Below are 13,186 nucleotides of genomic sequence, written 5' to 3' on the forward strand. Positions count from 1 at the left end.
AATTCCAAGTTAAATTATTGAAATTTACCTTGTATTTGTCCTGATCAAGCGCCGAATGAAACAAATGTATTACGGAAGCATTTTCTTCATTTGTCACTTTTGCAGCGGGTGTGAGATTAGCCAGCGCGTCTGCTTCAGCATTTTCTTCCCTGGGTATTTGCACGATTTTCCAAGATTGGAATTGTCTGATTAAGTCTCATGCCTTTTCCAAATATTGTTGCATCCTCGCCTCTCTAGCTATATAAGTCTCCTACATTTGATCAACTACAAGTTGCGAGTCGCTCTTGATTATAATCTGCACTATTCCGAGCTCTCGTGCCAATTCCAAACCCGCAATTATGGCTTCATATTCTGCTTCATTGTTAGTAATGGGATGACACATTATTGCCTGCTTATAGTTTCTCCGAAAGGTGGGATTAGAATAATGCCTAAACCCGCTCCTTTAACATTCGGGGAGCCATCAGTAAATAGGGTCCATGTACCCGGATTAGACCCGTTGAATACCTGCAGTTCCTTTTTTGCTTCTTGTATTATTCCTGGGCTGAAGTCTGCCACAAAATCTGCTAAAACCTGTGATTTTATCGCAGTTCTAGGTTGATATATGATATCATATTCACTTAGTTCTATAGCCCACTTGTCTAGTCTACCTGATAGTTCTTGCTTATACAATATATTTCTTAAGGGATAAGCGGTCACTACAGAGATAGGGTGACATTGAAAATAAGGCCTCAACTTTCTAGATGCCATAATTAGTGCTAAAGCAAGTTTATCTAAATGAGGATATCGAGTTTCAGCATCCAATAAAGACTTGCTAATATAATAAATTGGAGATGGTTTGCCTTTGTCTTCTCGAACTAACACTGCACTTACCGCCATTTCTAACACAACGAGATAGATGAGTAGCCTTTCTCCATCCTTCGGTTTAGCCAGCAACGGTGGGTTAGAAAAGTACATTTTTAGATTTTTGAGTGCTTGTTGGCATTCCTCAGTCCACTCAAATTGGTTTTGCTTATTCAACACTGAAAAGAACTTAAAACTTTTCTCCGAAGATTTAGAAATAAACCTTCCCAATGCTACTATCCTACCTGTCAACCTCTGTACCTCTTTTTTGCTCGTGAGTATGTCCGATATTTCTTCAATGGCATTAACCTGTGCCGGGTTAGAGACAAGAAAACCTAAAAACTTACCCGAAGACACTCCAAATGCACACTTTCCGAGATTTAGTTTCATATTGAATTTGCAAAAAATCTGAAATGTATCTGACAAATATTGGATGTGATCCCCCGCCTGTGTTGACTTGACTAGCATGTCATCAATGTAGACTTCCATAGTTTTTCCCAGGTGTTCTTGAAACCTTTTCGTTACTAACCTCTGGTACGTGGCTCCAGCATTCTTTAGGCCGAAAGGCATGACTTTATAACAGTAAGTCCTCCTGTCTATAATAAAGGAAGTTTTTTCTTCATCTAAAGGATCCATTTTTATCTGATTATATCCTGAATAGGCATCTAAAAAACTCAACAATCCATGTCCTGCAGTAGCATCAACTAGTTGATCTATGTGCGATAAAGAAAAAGAATCTTTAGGGCAAGCTTTATTAAAGTCAGTATAATCTACACAAACTCGCCATTTACTATTCTTTTTTGGCACCACTACAGTATTAGCTAGCCAGTTAGGATATTTTACCTCTCGGATATCCCCGATTTTTAAAAGCTTTTGTACCTCATCCTGAATCACCTGGTTTTTGAAGGATCCTTGCTTCCTTTTCTTCTGTTTGACAGGTGGATATGTTGGATCTTCATTTAGCTTATGGTTCATCACCTCCGGTGGTATAACTGTCATATCTGAATGCGACCAAGCAAAGCAGTCTGCGTTAGCTTTAAGAATTCAATTAACTTACCTTTCATCTCTGCGCTCAGGTTGGTTCCGATGTAAACTTTTCTGTCCGACCAATATATAAACAGCACCACCACTTCGAATTCTTCAATTGTTGTTTTGATGCTTTCGTTCTCTTCTGGCTCTTGAATCATATCAAGCCTTGAGTCTACATCCATTTTCCCATATCCAGTTGAGGTTTGTGTTGCTAAATCCTCAACTGAATTCGGTAATTGTTATTTTTTTGTCTGCAACATCGTTCTTTATGCTTGAATCTGCCACTGAATTGATACTTCTAGAAGCCTGCTGATCACCATGGATTTGTCTAATTCCCCATTGTGAAGGAAACTTAATAACCTGATGTAAAGTAGATGAAACAACATCCATCTCATGAATCCAAGGTCCACCAAGAATCATATTATACGCCATGTCCGTATCTATCACTTGAAATTTCGTATCTTTGACTACTCCTTATGCGAATGTGGTGAGCACTATTTCCCATTTTCTAACAACGCTCGAATTGTCAAATCCAGATAAGGTACGTGCTTTGGGAACCAATTTATCATCGGCTTGCATCTCGTTTACCACTCTTAAAAGAATGATATTTACAGAGCTACCTGGATCAATCAAAACTTGTTTCACATTAGTATCATGTACAAGTAAAGATATTACCAGTGCATCATTGTGAGGGACTATCATGCCATCTGCATCTGCATCATCAAATGTTACGACGCCTTCTTCCAAAACTTGGTGAACTCGCTTTCCGTGGGTAACTATGACTTTTGACGTCTTTTTTCCAGTTGTATATGTCGTGTCGCTGACCTCCTCTCCTCCGCTTATCACATTAACTGTTCTTTTTGGTGAGGGTGGTTATGGTGGCTCTTGTCTATTCTTCATATATGCTTGCTTACCCTTCTCACTAAACAAATCGGTTAAATAACCTTATTTTAATAAGTGCTCCATTTCACCTTGCATCAATCTACAATCTGTTGTTTTATGACCGTGGTCACTATGAAACTCGCACCAGAAATTTGGGTTTCTTCTGCTAGGGTTCCATCTCATTTCTTTGGCCACCGCACCTTATCTCTCATACTTCTTAAAATAGCTACCAACTCAGAAGTGCTAACTTTGAAATTGTAATCACCAATCTTTGCATTCGTATTAACATTGTTATCCCGCGTATCTCTCTCCTTTCCAAACTTGGATGATGAACCCGTATCTTTGTCTCTTGATCTAGAACCATACCTCGGGTTTTCTTGTTAAGAACATGAATCCCTTTCTGGCGGTCCCATGGAAGGTTCGTACCTGTTCTTACCAGACCTTTTTCCAGTTTCTGGTCACCTCGAACTTGTTTCATCTCCTCGTGACTGAGTGATAGTATCTTCTTCTATCCGCAGCTTCGTGTTATACCTGTTGTAAACATCATTCCAAGTTTTAGCAGGGAATTCTTGTAAGCTTTCTTTGATTCTCCTCGTGGCTTCTGAGCTTTTTCATTTAAGTTACTTGCTAATGCCATGGCCTCCCAATTATCAGGTACACGTGGTAACATCATTCTTTCACGCTGAAATCTATTCACAAATTCCTGAGTAGCTCCGTATCTCCTTGTTTTATTTTGAAGATGTCTTCCATCCTCTTTTCAACTTTTTGAGCTTCCGAGTGTGCTTTTATAAATGAATTTGCAAGCTCAGCAAAAGAAATAATAGAATTTTTCGGCAAAAGAGAATACCATGTTAGTGCTCCTTTTGTGATTCGCCAAATTTTTTGACCAGCACCGACTCAATTTCTTGCTTGGTTAAATTGTTGCCTTTCACGCCAGTTGTAAACACAGTTACATGATCTCGTGGGTCGGTTGTTCCATCATACTTCAGAATATCGGGCATCTTAAATTTTTTTTGAATCGGCAAGGGAGAGGCACTTGGCTTCCGAGGATGTTGAGAATATTTATCAATATCCACTCCTTTAATCACGGCTGGCACACCAGGTATCTGCTCCATGCGATCATTCTACTCCTTGAGCTGCTTCTGCAAAGTTAGTACTAAACTTTGTAAATCAGAATTATTTGGGGTGTCTAACCTTCCATCGCGAGATCCGCTGGTAGTTCCTCCACTTCCTGAATTAGCAAGTCCCGAGCGTGGGTTCTCCATGGTTGCGGTATTTTTTGGAGGTGGAGTTGGTGGTACAATTGGTAATCCACTAACGAAATATTGAAGAGCATTGTTGATGTATTCCGCAGTTAGTTGTTTCAATGCATCTTCAGCAGTTTCATCATCCCCTTGTTGATTATTCGCATGTGATGTTGATCTTTGAGGTGACCTTTCTCGGGAGTGTTGAGGAGAATTTTGGGGTGAAGGGATTGGAGTTTCATCCTCTTGTTGGTTTTGTTGGTTCAGTTGGTTTTGTTGGTTGTTGTCATTGGCAGTCGACATGATTGTTTGACAGAAAAATAAATTTGGAAAGTGAAAAGATTGTCAGATTCCCGGCAACGGAACCAATTTGTTTAACCAAAATATGTATCTTTCAGTCAAAGCCTATTTTTAGAAGAACCCGGGTTACAAATAACCATGAAATTTCGTACTTTCTCAATTATATGAAAGGAAAAGAACAAGAATAAGTAAGGAAATAAATGATTGCAAAGTCAATATAGAGAAAAGCAAAAAAGTAAAGTGAATATATTTCAATATTGTCTTAAATGTCTTTACAAATGAAATTCTCTTCCCTTATATAGGAATTTACAAACATAACGTTTCCTCCCTTTTATGGCCGAATCATTATGAACATTAATGACATTAATGAACCGTTGTAATTTGCAATCATAACTGTTTATGGAGATTCTCTAACGGTTCCAATTCTTCTTCCTCATTAATTGGAGGTTCGTGAATCTTCCCATTCTTACTGTCTTGATTCATTCAGCCCATATTTACTGAATGATTTAGACTCGAGCAACTGCATCCCTTCAGCTCGTGAGTGATTTGCGCATACCTCTTGTATCTCGTGCATCTTCTAATGCAATATTCCAGTTGTCACCTTCTTAGTGATCCACATATCATGCCTTGTCAGCCACACATAATTTCACGTGTTATATTTATTTTCTACTAATACACCAGAGCTCACCCCCAAAATGCCTTTTAAAACAATGATCCATTAATATCCCTTCTATCTTAAAATTAATTGCTTAATAAAACTCGAAGGACATCAAATCTAAATTTTATATCGTATTTTCACAATTTTGAAGAATAGTATATTTCATGTCTATTAAACTATTTAAAGTTTAAATTTTGATGTGATGCTTTACCTATTAATCCGTAAACTGATCGTTGAAGAAACTACTTAATAAAATCAAATTAATGTTGTAAAGTTCATGTCTATTTAAACACGTTATATAATATTACGGCCGAGGATCAAATAGTTTTATTGGATGAGGTTATATTAATCAAAGGCCATTACAAACCTAAATTTGACGCTAAAACATAAAGCACCTTCTTTTCTTCTTCTTTTATTCTCTTTTTTTTTTTTTTTTTTTTTTTTGCTAAAACATAAAGCACCATCACAGATTACATATCTACATATTGGCATGGTTCTGAAAAAAAAATATTTATTCGTTTTCGATGTTTACACAGAGGCGGATTCAGGATTTAAATTCTATGGGTTCAGTTTTAATGTATTTAACATTGAACCCATTATATTTTTAAAGTTGTGGGTTCATATATATTATTTTTACAATTTTAATAAATTTTTACGTGCAAATTTTTACTCCGCGTCGAAAGTTATGGGCTCAGTTGAACCCATAGTTAACACACTACATCCGCCTCTGTGTTAACACATTAATTTAATCTTGAGAATTATAAATTAAAGTTACAATATATGACTCATTCATGATCAAATGGTTAAAAAAGTTTATGTATGAATACAAATATCGAGTGCAAATAAGTTTTCCCTGCTTTCACCCTCGTAGAAGTCGCATCCGACCATATATCCAGGAGTAATAGAAGTAAATGACACATACTAGCTTTGCTAAGGCAAGTAATAAACAAAATAAAATACTAGTACAAAGCAATAAATTAAACTGAAAATTTCATTTCTAAGATTTGGATTAAGTTCTACCTTAATTCAAATAATTGAATTGTATGAGATTGAATAAAATGAAATAGAATTTGAGCATAACAGATAATAGAGAACTATAATGCTAATCGTACTAGTTTGGGATTAAGACATTTAGAAATGCAGAAATCTCAATTCTCAAAAGCAATTATGAATAAACAAGCAGCCTCTCTGTCGCAGTACGTATCGCAACTTTTTCCAATTTCATCACCTCCTCACACGTTGCAGAACTTAAATATTTGAAGAACATTTATGGGAATATGAGTTGAAAGGAAACTTTTTCGAAAAGACTTGGGGACAAAATGGGGCAAGTGCGCAGATAGTCATTCTCAGGATGCTACTTAGAGATTAACCATTATTTATTTTGTCCTGAAATTTTAAATTAAATATCTTAACTTCAGGATATTTTTGTCCTAAGAAATTGAACTGAAAAACTAAAATTCAAGACGTACTGATTAATTCTTAAATAACAGCCCTTTAAAATGGTTATATGGTGTCATTTCTACGACAAAGATGGAGCAAAAGTTTATTTTCAAACGTTTACGTAAGAGATAATAACGAGTTTATAGTTAAAAAATTTAGAGAAATTTTCATAAACTACTATCTTTTAGTAGTAATTAGCTCTCTATAGATACCATTTGCTATATTACAGCCTGTAGATACGTTTTTAGATGTTTTAAGATGTATTTGATGTATTTAGATTACTGTATTCTTGAATACATTAGAAAAAAGCGGCGTGAATCATGGAAATCCTGTTAATAAGATGTTGTATTCAACTGTATTCAAGAGTTGAATCATTGAATACAGTAACGTATATTGCTTAAAAAGGGACCTTTCAACTGATTAAAAATGGAAAGAAAATCAATCTAGCAAATAGTCTCCTAATATAACTCAACTAACACAATTATATCACCCATAATCTGTATTTCCCCCTCCATCAACGATTTTCCATCCGAAAGTATCCAAAAATAGAGGATTCTGTTGATTTTCAAATCTCCCTTCTTTCTTTTCATGTTCTTTTGTTACAGTTCGTAGAAATCATTTTCCAACCAAGAAAAATTGAGATTGATACAATTGTATACATAAATACATTCAAATTCGATTTTGCATATGGCAAGTTTAACAGTGTTATTGCGTCATTCTGGAAAGTGGAACAGTGAGAGTAACTACTTCGATTATTCGATTGAGGGAATACTGATAAAGGAGTATGCATCATATAATGATGTGGTCGCGTCAATTTCTAAGCAACTGGACATAGATTTGAGCTCAAAGACCATTAAAATTCAATACAAAGTGTCACACCTCCTTTTTCGCTTACGCCTGCAGAAGAGGGTATAATAAAGGGAGTTATTTCCAACTTGAAGTGACAATCGGAACGGGATTTATCATTAAATTTTCAGAGTCGCCACTTAGGAAATTAATGGTGTCCCAAGTCACCGGTTAAATCCCGACCCGAGGAGATTATGACTCTGTTATCAGTCCGCGAACCAGAAATCCAGGTAAGGAATTCTGTTAACCCGGGAGAAGGTGTTAGGCATTCCCGGGTTCCGTGGTTCTAGCACGGTCGCTCAACTGTTGTATTTGATTTATCTGATTTCAAAACATGTTCTAGTTTATGCTTTTATTAGTAAACCGCTTTTATTTTTTATGTTTAATAAGAATTGCAACGTCGTAAAAATGCGTCTCGAACCACGTCGCACCAGTGCGCCCGTGATTGTTAACACATTTCGACTTCGTTGGGATTTGGATTTGGGTCACATAAATGTGCACCCGTATTTAGGAAGGTAAATTTATTAATATACGTGCCTAAAACAACTACGCGTTTATTAACTGTGTGGGGAGCCATGAAATTCGCTAAATGGCACATCCCGAGGTCTAAATATTTTGATATAAGCAATTAATGAGGGCCCCGCAATTTGTGTGTTTATTTGGCGAGGCTCGTCTCGTCTATTGTTTATTTTAAAGGGTAATTCCTAAGGCAATCTATGATTTTCTATATTTAATCGTCTTTAACTATTTGTTACTGGACCTAATAGTGACTTTATACTGGTTGCAGCCTCGGGGCTCCAGGACGAGCCCAACAAAAGAAAAGGTTAAAATTATGTGCACACCATAAACTGATCAAGCAGATCTAGGCCAAGGCCCAAACGTGCACAAGCATCTAACCGAGCCTGGGCCGTTCATTGAGGCCCTGAGACTTATTCTTTTTGGTAATAAAATACTGAGCCCAAACTGTTAAGCCAGGCCAGATTCCAATTCAGATTCCAATATGCAGTCTTATTGTTAGAACTAAAAATCGAAACAGTCCAGAAACTTATTCAAGTTGTCCTATTGATATCAACCTAATACTGCCCAGTTTTAAATACCGAAATTGAACATTGGATGCAATCTATACTACATATAGGATTAAACATTGGATGCAATCTTCCCAGAAATTAATTACATGACAGAATTAAAATCCATTGCACAGTTCAGATATTCAGTCCAGTTATACAGTCCTTAGTTGATTACATACAACAATAAAGTCCTAATCAATCACAAATAAAGCAAAGGAGTTCAATGAGGGGGCCTGATCAGCACTTCATTTCATTTCAAATGCCTGGGAAATACAAGATGTGTACCTGATATTCAAAATACAACAGGACGAGGAGGAGTTAGCAATAGCAGTGTAGAGAAGTTGGCAACAGCAGTGCAAGCAACAGTAATTCGAATTTCGAACAGCAGACAAATACAAACGATTTCAACCCCAGAAATAACTCAATGATCCAGAATTATTGCCAAACCAAACCAGATTCATACAGCAAATCTCATACAGTACCAAAATTGACCAGAAATGAGCTTAACCCTAACACAACCAGTAAATGACCAACAATTAACTCGAACCAAGCAAATCTCATGCACATCTGACTTGAACAGCTTGTAAATATCAATGTCGAGCAGAATCAGATGAATTTAAATTACTTCTCATCCTTAATGAGCTAGGAAGTTGGATTAGGGACTGAGATCTGAAAATGAGCTAAGGAGGGATTAATGTAATAGTAATTTTTGATTTTTTCTGGAACTTGTGGAGAATCAGAGAGATGACTTTGGGGAGGGGTCGAGATGGTTGTTCAAAAAACTCCCCCTTCTCAAGGCAAGTGAATGCCTATTTATAGGTGAACTTAATAAAGAAGAGAGAGATCAAGCCTGGATGAACTGGGACGGCGCACCGGTACGCCTCCCACCATAATTTGGGCGATGAGCGCTACTCTTCCAAAGCTCCCATACTACAAATACCAGATGATCGCCTCCATATTTCTCCAGACGACAGACTGACCACAGAGCGATGGCGGTAACTTGCGTGCGTCCGTAAGAGTTGATGCAGTGGAGCTTGACTTGGAGGCAGAGACATGTGATGGCCGCTGGAGGCGTATGTTATTGTGTGATGGCACAATACCCGCTTAATCACACTCGTCCAACTACCTTTACGTAGCTTTACCGCTCATACCTCAGTTACTACCTACCCAAATTGCCTCCTGTCATATCCCGGATGAGCTCCATGAACAGAAATGAAAAAGTTTTACCGGAGAGAAGGGCGAGATGGACGCCCCAGAAAGCTGAAGTATAGAACTGTCTCAAGGTGACAAGCAAAGAGTGGAAGGCCAGGGTAACATCGACGTTTGCAAAGACTGATTGGTGCACATGAACACACCGCGCTTGCCCGCAGGATTCAAAGTACGCGAAAATTCAACCTGTATGATGGGCGTGGAGCACCTGGTAGCCCATCTGAGGGGTCTAATTGCAACGAAATTGGAGGATTTGTATGCGAACGAAAACGAGTGACAGTGATGGATGCATTAGTTTACGGTAAGAAGCCTAACAGGGGGACGCTTTGGGACTGGCAATGTGTCGTCAAAATGTTGACGATGGGGATGGCTTGCATAGGGCCGGACAGTGAGCGCTGCGAGGACTTTGTCCGATAACTTTCAATGCAAATCCAGTGTATACCCAAGACCAGCAGCGTTTGCTGTCAGCGAATTGGGAGAAAAGGAGCCGAGAAAGCTTTTAATGATTTGCTCAGAATGGAGGAGCAAGTTGCCTCGCAGCCCCGTCAGCCGGCGATCTACAGACGAAGAAATGGCATAGGCTTTTTCACAGCCCCAGGACCTTGCCATACTAAAGTCATTTGATCCCGAACTTGGGTAGAGCCTTTCAAGAGAGTTTATTAAAATGTGGAGAGCTATGGACAGAAGGATACCAACGCAGGCAAAATCGTGAGTCGTTCGGGAAGGCCAGAGACAGATACGTACCAATAGCTTGTTGGGAAGACACGAAGGAACAAAAAACAACTGATCCGATAGGTTTTACATTCATCAGCACTTCCGCCTCGACGTCTCCTGCGCGGTTTATCCTTGTCATTAGATGACCTCTCATAGCTACTAACTCTCCACAGAAATCCCAAGTCGCACATTACATTCTAGTACCGCGCCGTTACCTCCTCAAAAATGTCACTCTACCTCCGCAAGTTCCCAAAAATCACCCCCGGCCTTCAGTTCCAAACCCAATCCAGCATTTGAGAATGAGGAGGTTACAAAAGAAAAAAGCTTCACTCCGTAGGAATCATATACGCCAGTCTGTTCGGGGCCTAAGGAATTGACATGTTGAAGCCAATAAAATGCCGAACCCTCTCCAAAGAGGCTTTGATCCTTGCTAAAGGTGGCCATATTTGTCAGGTGCCCTGGGCAACACAATAGAGAAATGTGAATCCTGAAGATGTGCCAATTCAAAGGCTTATTGGATGCAAAGGACATCGTCGTGCAAATCCAGATCCACAAACACGGGCCAAGGTCATTCTCCTGTGCAAAATGAGACGACATATGGTGGGTTATATTTGTTTGAGAATGGAACCGTAGGAAATCCAGAGCACTATGCTCAGAACAACATGCTAAGACTTGTGAAAATTCTAGCAATCTTGTGTGAAATTCATGATGCTAAGACGCTTAGCTGGATATTAGACAGACGCTTCATGCTCTTGGATTTTGAGTGGTTTTATTTGTTTCATTTTCCATCGTCCGGTTATCTCTTAGGGTTGTAATCCGATATTGTCTGTGTACTACAACCCTTCTATCCCTTATCAGACTTGTCTTGTGTTGCTTGTCGTAGTAGCTTGGTAGACTGTCTAAGGTTTATTCAAATTTTTAACTCTACGTCTAACTGTTTTGTTTGTGTATTGTGTGTAGACACGATTCACTGCAGCGCTATGCAATTCTCGGTTTACCTCCATTTTTAATGTCATTTTATTTCTTCCCTTCTCCGTTACAATTCAGTTGCATACTGGATGTCTGTGACATGACAGCACCTGCAATATCTAGACTAGTATTAAAGATTCAAAGCAATGTAAAGATAAAGGCATGGCGAGGGATATTGATGAAATCTCTTCAGCCAAATTATGTAAACTGGGTCTAGAATAGACATAAAGAATTAACTTTGAGAAGCATCCATCCGCATCAGGTTGAAGCAAAAGGCAAAGTTGCCCAACTGTCCAGGGGCCGTCATGTAAGGAAATGGAGTGTTGTCATGTGCTTTCGTATCAACAGATGTAGGAGCAAATGTTGCGAATATTGTTATCAAGGTTGATTTTCCCCGTTTTGGCTTAATTGCATTTGTTTTGAGCTTGGGCAATGTTTTGAAATGGAATGACGAATATATTTGTCTGTTATTCTAAACTTTATCCTTTGTTACCCTCCCCTTGAGCACTATATGTAATTTTCTTTTCAATACCCCCTCTTTTGGAACTTCAATAACAATCTTACGTAAAACAACTGAAAAGTAATGAAGAAAGTCGGAAAGGAACATAAAAAGAAGAGAAGAAGAATAGAAAAAAAACTGGGGCAAAGAGAAGGAAAAGATAGAAAAAAAAAGAAAAAGAAAAGAAAATAAAAGGAAAAGGAAAGAAGAAAGACAAGAAAAGAAACGAAAGAAATTGGAAGAAAAGAAAAATCCGCAACACAACTAGTTTTGTTCCTTGAACTCCGTTTGACTTTGATCCCTAAGGTTACAGTAGCAGCCTCACTGAGGTTCATCACACCAAAAATAAACAACAACAGTCCCCAAGAAAGAAACTGGGGCAGAAATTGGTGGTGATTGTAAGACATCTAATTCCGAAATGTTGATGTTTGAAACCCATGTGAATGTTTGAGCCTTTATAACCCTTCTGTCCTACCCTGTCCAACCGCATTACGGTCCAAAAGAAAACCTTCTGATCATCTTCGGAAGAGACGCCAAGTAAAGCGAGGTAGAATGTAGAACAATAAATGGGGCGAACACTCCATTACCAACCAGGTAAATAAGAATGAGAGAGTCTGATGAATACAATGCCTCACGGGCACATAAGCAAATAGCTAGAGAAATAAAAAATGCGAGAGAGTCTTATTTGTGAAACTTCACAGAGCACAATAAAAGGATAGCGAAGGGAGAGAAAACCAAATGAGAGAGCTTTGGGACACCTTTTCGGGCACTACAAGTCAATAAGGATAGTGAATCAAATTGGGATAAGCGAAGCCATTGAACCACATTCACGGTAAAAAAGCACGACAAGAGGGTTGGACATCAGATTTGCTTCAAAAACAAAAGGCCGCAGGGCATTGTCAATGGTCATAGATTGCTTCAAACACATATCCGATAGTTTTCTACTTTGTAAGTCTTCTTTGTTAGGAATCATCTCTATCCCATTGTCCTTACTCTGTTCTTTGTTTTAGTATAACTTCACTCTTATTGAGAAGTACTGGACAAGAACAGTAAGAAAATGACTAAAAATTGCCAACAAAACTTCCAATTGACAAACGGGCTGGCAACCAAAGCAAAGAAAACACAAATGAGCTAGTAAACAAATTGTCGTAATACAAGTTCAAGAGTACATATAATCATAACATACAAAGAGAAGGTCTAGGACATAAAATTACTGGCATCCAAGATTTGTTCCTGAAACAAAAGAGTACAAAATAGTACAAATGAACAATATAGAACAAAGACCAGAAGGCTTGACAAGTAGAATACTCATAAATTAGATGCAATAAAAAATTGAAGAAAGCGTCCAAGGTATTGATAGGAAAACAATAGACGCTCGACGCCAAAGCCATTGAAATTTTAAATCAGGAAGAACAACACAGGCGCCATGAATTTGGAAACAATCAATACTCGCTTTGAGTTCATGTGATGAATACAAAGGCTTGGTATA

This window comes from Nicotiana attenuata, unplaced genomic scaffold, assembly GCF_001879085.1.
Source record: "Nicotiana attenuata strain UT unplaced genomic scaffold, NIATTr2, whole genome shotgun sequence".
Lineage (NCBI taxonomy): Eukaryota > Viridiplantae > Streptophyta > Magnoliopsida > Solanales > Solanaceae > Nicotiana > Nicotiana attenuata.